Here is a 9707-nt window from a genome sequence, read left to right on the forward strand (position 1 = left end):
CGAATAAATAAATATTTGAGTTTCAAAATTTACTTTGAATAATTTTTTTTTGATAAAAGTTTTGAACTAACATTGGTAATTTTTTTTAAATTATCAATTACTAAAATTATTAATCCCACAATGAAAATTTTGTTATCAGTAATTTAAAGTTTTTGCTATTAAAAATACACATGATAAAAAAAACATATGAGTGAGTATAAAGCATCATTTAAAAAAAATAAAAAAATAGACATTAATATTAAAAATATACTATGTATGTTAATATCACTTAAATTTAATTACATATCCTATCAAATATTTTTTTTAAAATGTTTGGATTGATAAAATTGATTTATACGTTCGCACCAATTTAATTATATATGTAATAGTTACTGACTTTTAATTATTCAATCTATATTTATTATTTCATAATATGTAAGAACATATAATACATAAAAAAAAATTAAAAAAATGTTTGGATTAATAAAATTGATTTATACGTTCGCACCAATTTAATTATATATGTAATAGTTACTGACTTTTAATTATTCAATCTATATTTATTATTTCATAATATGTAAGAACATATAATACATAAAATAATTTATATATATAATGTTTATCCCGCGCAAGGCGCGGATCTTAATCTAGCACTTGATTAAAATAGAAAAAGAACATTGCGTGAACAACAAGAAAAGTTATGAGTACTGCCACCTGGTTCGAATCCTGACCACTGCAGATTTCACATGCGGGCTGCAGCGTCCAGGAGTCAACACGTGGAGCTCCATTTGGACACCCATGTGGCTAGTCTGTGTTTTCGACGTATGGGTGCCAATGTACGGGTTATATCGTCCTGTCAATGAGTGGCAGGAAACCTGGGTTATCAAAAAAATAAAAAATAAAAAAAATAAAGTTCAAGGCTGATTCAAAAACAACACACAACACATGCTTGATCAAAATGGAACAAGAACATTGCGTGAACAACAAGAAAAATTCAAGGCACAAAGATACCTTCCCGAACAAAAGAATCAGCTTACACTACAGTGGAGTATATAACCTAAAATCTACATGGAGGAAAACACTTGAAACCCTTACCATTTGCATCCACCAGCTACAAGTGGATCAGAATAATCTTTTTTTACATTGAAAGTGATCTTCTTTCTAAATTGATACCTCAGGAATGATCCCTCTGCAACCAAACTTGCAGAACATGGTTTTTGTGTACAACAGTTTTCAATCGGACAACCAACAACAATCTTAAGTTTGATTTACCAAAATGTAATTCTTAACGAAAAGTATGATAGAGAACACTGAAAGCAACATACTATTACTATGAAAATACATATTAAAGTTTTTTTAAGGGACTTCATCTTCACGACATTTCCTTTCTCTACTTCAATATCCAAATTCAGCTACTTCATGTATCATTGTCACATAAATCGCTAAAGTTGTATCATCATGATCCAAATCCACTTCATATGGGGAGCAATCTGATACTTACGGTGCAACTCATCCACCTATCATCTACACTTATCAGCGCAAGAAGGCCTCAAAGACAACAGGGGCTTCTAGCAGTGATAAAGTAGGCCCACGAAGGGGGTTGCTTTATGATGATTACGTGGAGAGGAGGAGATCATAAAGCAGAGTAGTGAAGTAGTAAGGAATAACGGCTTTGGCTGAGATAAGACAAAAGGCACGTGGGGTGTTTGTCATACGTTGTGCGTGTATGCACAGCTGGCTAGTAGTACGAGTAGACAACCGCACATGGGGTGCTGGTTAGGGTTGAGGCGAGTGTGCCAATCCCTAGAGTAGTATAAGTATGCAGTCGTTTGTTAGTAGGAGCTTCATCATTTGGATGATCATCATGTTCATGTCAAGAGAGTATCTTTGAGAGTTATTCTTGTAAACCTTGGTCATTCAATAAGAAAAATCATTTCCTTATTCAAAGTTACATAAGTTGTTGATTCTCAAAAATAACTTGTAACACAATCACTTGGGGCCTCAGAAGCAGTATCATCATCATTATCCCACTCTTCGTATGAATCCTCTGTATCAGTATCATTATCATCAGAATACTATTCTGATTCATAGCTTTCACTTGTGTCCTCTTCAGAAATGTCATCATGATCTGAATCCACTTTATATCCATAGCAATCACTCAAACTCAGTTGTCTCCTCTCCATAAGTATCAACAAAATTAAAATACCCTTCATATGAATAGCCATCACTGCAGTAATCAAGATCCCAATTCTCATCAGTCACCAAAATCACTCCAATTTATCATTGATGCAGTAAGAATCTCTTGAACTCAAACTCCAAGAGAATGAAGGAGAAAAGACACTGAGAGATCATTACTTGGTTTAGGATACTATAGTTGTTATCAATATTTTTTTTTTTTTTTTTTTTTTAAAAGGTGGTTACAACTAGCCACAGAGGTAAAAAAATATATATATGAAACATCAGGCACGCGTAGCTACATATATTACTTTGCTAGCTCACAGCAATAATCTAAAAAGAAAGAAGATGGAACATGAATTGATTTCACTATCTCCTTTCTCATCAAAGATAAACCAGAGAATCAATTCCTAGTCGATGATTAAGGGGGATGTATTCAATTTAACTGATTTGATATTTAATGGGGTTTTAGATGATTTCAATAAGTTTCAGAGATTTAAGTGACTTTTGTTAAACTACTCTAGAATATCACCTAAAACTATGAGATTTGAGTTTTAATTTTTTTAACTAAGAAATCATACCCAAACACCCTAAAATCAACTGAAAACTTTAAAACTCCACAACTTAAAATATTTTCAATAACGGTGGATTTCAGAGTACTTTAAGAAATGTCAAATTCAATAACAGTGGATTTTAAATGAGTTTTTAAAATTCATGTTTCAATAACAGTGAATTTGTCATTTTAATACAAATTACCTGAAACTCTCAGTTGAATACATCCCCCTAAGTGTTATAGTAAAAAAATAATAATGTCGTAAATTAATATTTTCTTTTAAATAAAAGAATATTATATTTAATATTTACTAGTGATATCTAATTAAATAAAGTACACTTTGTTTCACTCCTAGGCTGTCCACCTCAGCAGACATGTCAGAAATTCGAGTATTTTGGTCGTGACACATGTCCCGCTTAACCAAAACGCATCACTTCATTTATTAAAATCTTATGGGCTTTGTTCGTTACAGAATCTGAATCCACCAGCTGGACTTACGTTTTGTGTTATTTACGTTTGTTTTATTTGGATTTTTATGGTTTTCAACTAGGCTTTGTCTTACATTTATTTGGGCTGATAATGTTTCTGTGTGTAATCGTCATATTTAGTTCATAGCTTCTGCAAAATTCACCGCCGGAGCAAATAACCAAAAATTCGACCACCAGACCAGATATTCTGAAAGCTTCAATCACTGGCAAGGATAAAGTCATATCAAACTCAGGTGGAAGCTCCCGACCTTGCTAATCGATTTGAGTTCTTCGAATCCGCACTAAAATCTGTTACCGTTACAGAAGTCAACAATGCATTGTCATTAACACTAGCATTGACATTGATTCTCCTCTCCTAACACGATGTCTCATTCAATGCACATCCTCTTTTCCTCCAATATTGTGTGAATCCAAAGCTATAAATATGTGAGACGTTCCCTTCCGTGAATTACCTCAGTTCATTCCTCTAAATCATTCTTTTTTTTTTAAGTTCAGGGATTGGAATGACAAAAGCTTTTCAACTACTCGCCGTTTTGAAAACCGGATCTGCCATTGAAGTGCGTCTTTTGAGATTTTTGGAAAACAGAGTTAAGATGATAAAGGCAATTATGATGATGAACTGACAAGCCACACCTAGACAAATTCTAAGGTAATATTGGTTCTTTTGGTTGCAATTTTAATTTCTTAGACATACCGCGACCAATTCTCAACTTATGACCTGTGGTTACAGCTAGAGAAGCAACAATTGCTCATAAGCAATGTGTTTCCATGTATGGTTTTATAAAGTTCCAGTCCAAAAATCGCCTTGGCATCTTGATCCCTACTCTAGATCTTATATTCTACAAACTTGCGGGTTTAGTGTACAACCGTGGGATTTTCCCTAGATCTTGATCCCGCATAAACAAACTTGCGGGTTTAGTGTATGTTTCTTATAGCAATTAAATATATATGTCATGAGCAGGCTTATACTCATGAACTAGAGATGATGTTTTCAAGTGTAGAAGAATAAATGAATGAAAATTTCAACGGTTAAAAGTAAAACCCTATCTTTTCCTGCTTCCATCTACTTTTGGTTGTTGAAAATTTGATTCAAAGCTTTCTTTGTTTGAATATATTTAAACTAATGGCAGGAAGAGTAGAGGACCACCAAGATACTCCATACACAATATTGTTGATGAGAAGGTCGATGTGTTTGCAATTGGTGTATTTCTTCTAGAGGCCATAACAGTCTTAGAGCTGTTGATACAGGAGAAGCCATGTCCACAGTGATTGTGAACGCCTGCTATCGTCAGGATCGCACAATCACCTCATACCTCAACGAACTCATCCGCCACAGTAACCTCCTAATGGAATGAGTAGAAACAATAAATAAAACTTAATGTGTGATAACTAATGTGCTTATGCCCCACCTTAGTCCCCCCTTGACTGAGTTTTGTTTCTTATTATTCTCCATTGGTTGCTTATTTTATTTCATCAACCAAACGTGAATATCACCAAGATGTGCCTCTAGGTTGTTCTACTGATCTTTGTTTAGTCTCAACTCGAAAGGAGTTGTCAATCTTCTGCAAAGTCCATAAGACAAATAAACTCAGATTAAAATGAAGCGACCTTATTATCAATAAGCTCTGCTTCTTTATGATCCTCTGCGTTAAACATATGTCAGTTCATCTTAGAGAAATATAAATTTAGTTTTGCTTTGTACATGGTTAAGTTTAAAACATTGTTTCAGTTATGAATTCTGAATACATTATCTCACGGATAAAATAATGAAACTTGGTGGCTGATAGTGTGTCCCACTGAAACAAATTATCATATACTAATAAACAAAAAGAAGAAGTTTAAGATAGGTTTTGATTACGCTCAGTAAAATCGCGCCACAAAGAGAATTTATCAGAAAAAAATTGTTATCACGAGTCTATCAATAGTCATACCATTATATTTTTTCCATCTTTTATTTCGTATGTTATACCAACTAAGTTTGTGTAATGATCAACTTTATATATAAAAATTACAATCGATGCATTTTGAGAACCTTAAACCTACTTCAGAAATTTTCTAATTTGTTTCTCACTTCTCCTACTCCATTTTTTAAAATTGTTTAACAATTAAATCAAGGGTCTAAAACATCAAACGATATATGTTGCTATCGGATATACAAACATTATTGCAAGGTTATTATTTTCAACACAATACCCATGACTACTATATCTACATGTGTGATGGCACATAATTTATAGGTCATCAAAATCTTTAACATTTTGATCAAAGTCATGATGATCCATGCACGTTGAAAAATGGAATCCTGAAAGAAAAATACATCTGTCAATACACTTGACAGAAAACACACAACCTTCTTACGAACATATACAGTAAATACTAAATTCACACATTCATACAAACAAAGCCAAAAGAAATTCGTTTTTTTTTGGGTGCAAATGTTAAAGAAGAAATTCATATATAACATGTCAGACGAATTTAGTTGCCCTTTGTACATGATCATTTTCTTGAAGTGGTGGTTGTCGAACTTCAAAAGCGTCACATAGTTATTACCCTTTTTTGGGTAAAAAGTTATTACCCTTTTTTGTAAGTAGTTACAAGATCTATGAAGTAGACATATAATCATTAACCATTATTGCTATAGAAAAATTAATAGCTTAATAATACGTTTAACATTATATATATATATATAAGTTATTAGTTTTAAGTATAATCAGAATATAAATAAATAAAACTAAATTATAGATGTCAATATATAATAAATCAATGACATTTAATGAGGTCAATGTTAAATAACTATTTTCTAAAAAATATTTTTGAATTACATTAAATTGGCTTTAAAAGTAAAATAAGTATATGTTAATAAGTATTGTGAATACAAAATTTAGGGTTATTATTTAATTAAATGTGATTTAAGAAAAAAATTACTGATATGAAACTAAAAATATATATACTTGCATATTCCAACAAAAGACATAATGTTAAATAATCTGATAATAAACAAAACTAACATAATGAAATTAGATAACTTATACTGAAACAGACAGGTTAAAATATTTATACCCACAAAATAAAAATAGAGCACCACTTCATTAATAACCGCAACAATTTTATTAGAAATTTTAGTTAACCTTACTGAAAACTAACTTTGGATATTTTACAACAAACGAGTTGAAAGAAAAAGAACAATACAATTTTTTAAAAAAATTACAAAATTAACATTCCACACACAACTAAACTAAAATCCTTTAAACTCAAAAATGTTTAAAAAAATAGAATTGAACAAATTCCCGCGGGCTTGCCCTAGTGATATATATACGGGTGTTGAGTAAAATATGGAGCACCAAGAGAAGACAAAAACAGACTATGAAAAAAGAACACAATCGCTTCCTACCGACCTGACCACAGAGATACTTAAGGCTGCCTGAGAAATCTGTTGCTAGGTTTAGTTGCGTGTCCAAGCTTTGGTCATCAATCACCACCAACCCATCTTTCATCAGCTCGTTCGAAACTCGTTCCCCAGGGCATCGTCTTCTGCTTTGTTTCCAAAAAGATGACGAGTTTTTTGTTTCCTCGATGCCACAGCATAGTACTCAGAACTCGAACAGGTCCTACTCTCAGATCTGTCGAACAGGTCCTACTCGAGTTTCTGATTCTTACCAGCGAAACAATCAATACGGGACGCTATAGAGCACTTGTTTGCAAGATAAGGAGCGATACGTCCCTTGTTCTTAGCAGATGCTTGCCCAATGAAGGACGAAGGGAAAATCAACCCATACTTGGGTGTGTTTCCTCGTGTTTTAAGAGCCCTGAAACACCACAGGCGGTTCCAATATCACAAGCAGCACTAAAATAACTTATGGAGAAGAGTAAAAGAAAAAGACAGCTCTGTGATATTGCACCTGAAAAGCGCTCCTTCTCAGCTCCAAGAATCTGGAGGGTGGAAGATGGGCACTTGGCAAGGTTAGTGAGACTTCCAGCATGTGAAATCAGACGGGCACCGACCATTTCTCCAATCAAGGCCGTCAGATTAGGGGCAATGTCGCTCATCTTAGAAACAAGGTAATCGTAGAGCTTCTTTCTGTCCATAACTTTCTGAGCAAAGGTCTTTACGTTGATCAAGTCAAGCGGTGATAAATCCTGGCCTGGTGCATATGGAAGAAAATAAAAAAAGGTCTTAGAACAATAAATATATTACAAAAATCAATTAATCCGTAGAGCTTGGTCACTTACCCATGGAAGCCCCTTCCCAGCTTCGACGACCTCCTTGGTGGTCTTCAGTCAAATTTTACTTGTCATCAATCATCTTTGAAACACGGGCGTAAAGATAATTGTCATTAACAATCTTCACTAGCTTGGGGAAGTGCCACGAACAACATTATAAACAATTGTGTGTCAGAACCACTCGTTGACTATATGAAAGGGAAAGGTTGAATGAAAAAAACCTGGCTCTCATGGCAAAGGAATTGATATCCTTATAAAGGGGGTGTCCAGGAGGAAAATGGCTTAAATAACCATGTTATCCACTCGGTTAACATTGAACTTGACCTTTGCCCCAAGTTGAGACTTTTCCAGATCGCCAGGCTACATTCAATAAATAAATAAACAGATTCATTCATGAGTTACTCACAAAGTAAAGCCAAAAAATACAAACAAAGTAAAAAAAAAAAAGAGTAGACACCTTGAGGTCTTTGATGAACCTGTCAAAATGCAGACGCACACCACGGAGAAGCTCAAGAACGAACTCCTTGCTCTGGCAGGGGATTTTGGTGGCTTCCAAAATGTGGGAACCGAGTTTAGGCTAAGCTGAACTTGGGTTTCTTGACCTTAGGAAGATTCAACTCCAGAAAACTTCGAATACCATGATTAATCCGGAGTTCTTAAAGTGGTGTTTTTAACTTGTTTCTTAACTTTTAAATAAAAAAAAACTAAGAACTGATTTTTAAAGTCTTTATTTAAAAACCAGTTCTTACCTTTTTTAGTTAAAAGTTAAGAAACAGTTTCTTAACTTCCGCTAAGAACCCCACTCTAAAAACTTCGGGTTAATCATGCTCTAAGCTCGTCAGTCATAACCCCTAAAAGGTCAAAGACATAATAACCAAATTAGACAAGCATGAGACCCCTAAAAGTGCCGCCGCTTTACACTAATTCAATGGACCGGGCCTTTTTAACTATCTCCTAAAACGTTTGATTTTAGTTTATAGAGAGGCAGGCCCATCACGAGGAAAGCGGAAGCAGCTCACACACAACAACGTGTGCTGTTGACAACACTTTGCCCAATTACCCCAAACAAAGGTGTCTGTGCACACTTAATCAAAGTGAAACAAATCTATATAACTGAAATGTTATAAATCATGGAGTGGATTGACATTAACCAGGTCCGGACCGAGACCGGTCCAATACCTAGAAGATAGAGAGATGGCCGAAGTCCTAGAAAGAGGAGAGAGAGAGGCGGCCAAAAAGCTTGGAGAAAAAGAAACTCTTTCCTTTTCCTAATAGATGTAATCTTTCCATAATTATGTATTAGTAGTTTTCCTAATCCTAGTGAGTTTAGGTTTTGGATACTTTCCATTTATCTTCATCTTGTAACCCTTATATAAAAGAACCTCCTGGATCATTAATAAGAACACGGAAATGTTCAGTCTCTAAACTCTCTATTTACAACACGTTTCAGCACGATAGACTCCAAAACCCTGAGACAAAGCCTAACCTAAAATCCGTCACACATAAACCCTAAATCAGGCGCAACTTAAAATTGATATATCTCTCAAACCCTGAGGAACCAGACGACGAGCCACATATCAAATTGAAGAGCTTGACGAGACGAATCCATCAGCGCAAACCGTTCGTCGATCCGATCTCAGACGGGCCCACACTCGCAGAAACAATACGCGGTGCCGCCTTGGTCTTTTGGAACCCTAATCCGAACCAACAAGATTTTCTAGCCAAATTCAAATCATGTGAAAGATAAGTTTATCATACCTTAGTTGTTTGATGATATCTTGTTCAGATTATGGTGTTCATGTAATCTAATACTCCTTGTTTTTATTTCATGAGCTAAGAGGAGTTGGTGCAAAGATCTAAATCCCGAAGAACCCTAAAATTGTTCTTGCTTGCGTTCCGTCTTGCAAACACCCGATCAGCTAAAGCCCTTGAGCGTTCCTGATCCTAGACATTCGAAGATTCCTGTTCTCAACAGAGCCAGCCCACGTTCGCATCACAGCCAGCTCGCAATTCAGATCAGCCGCTTGGAAAGGCAGCAGCTCACGTCCCGTCCCAGCTTGCGACCCGATAAGGAGCCAGCTCGCGTCCGTGTGCAACTAGAGGTTCATCTGACTTTGGTGGTCCGGTTCAACCCTACAAAATAAAGGTAATTCGAAATCTGAAAATAAGAATCGAATTTGGTTGTTTTGTAAAGATTGAAACCATAAAAGATAATCTCTAAAACTAAAAGCCATAGGTTAAATAGATCAATCCCCTATGAGTAAATCGAAGCTCTATAAGTTCGATCTAAA

General features: G+C 34.9%; 1 pseudogene; it reads right to left on the bottom strand.

The window, feature by feature from the left end:
- Window positions 1-6829: 6829 nt before the first annotated feature.
- Window positions 6830-7567, bottom strand: LOC106297731 (annotated as a pseudogene).
- Between the last annotated feature and the right edge of the window lie 2140 nt (window positions 7568-9707).

Source organism: Brassica oleracea, chromosome C6 (genome assembly GCF_000695525.1).
Source record: "Brassica oleracea var. oleracea cultivar TO1000 chromosome C6, BOL, whole genome shotgun sequence".
Classification (NCBI taxonomy): Eukaryota; Viridiplantae; Streptophyta; class Magnoliopsida; order Brassicales; family Brassicaceae; genus Brassica; species Brassica oleracea.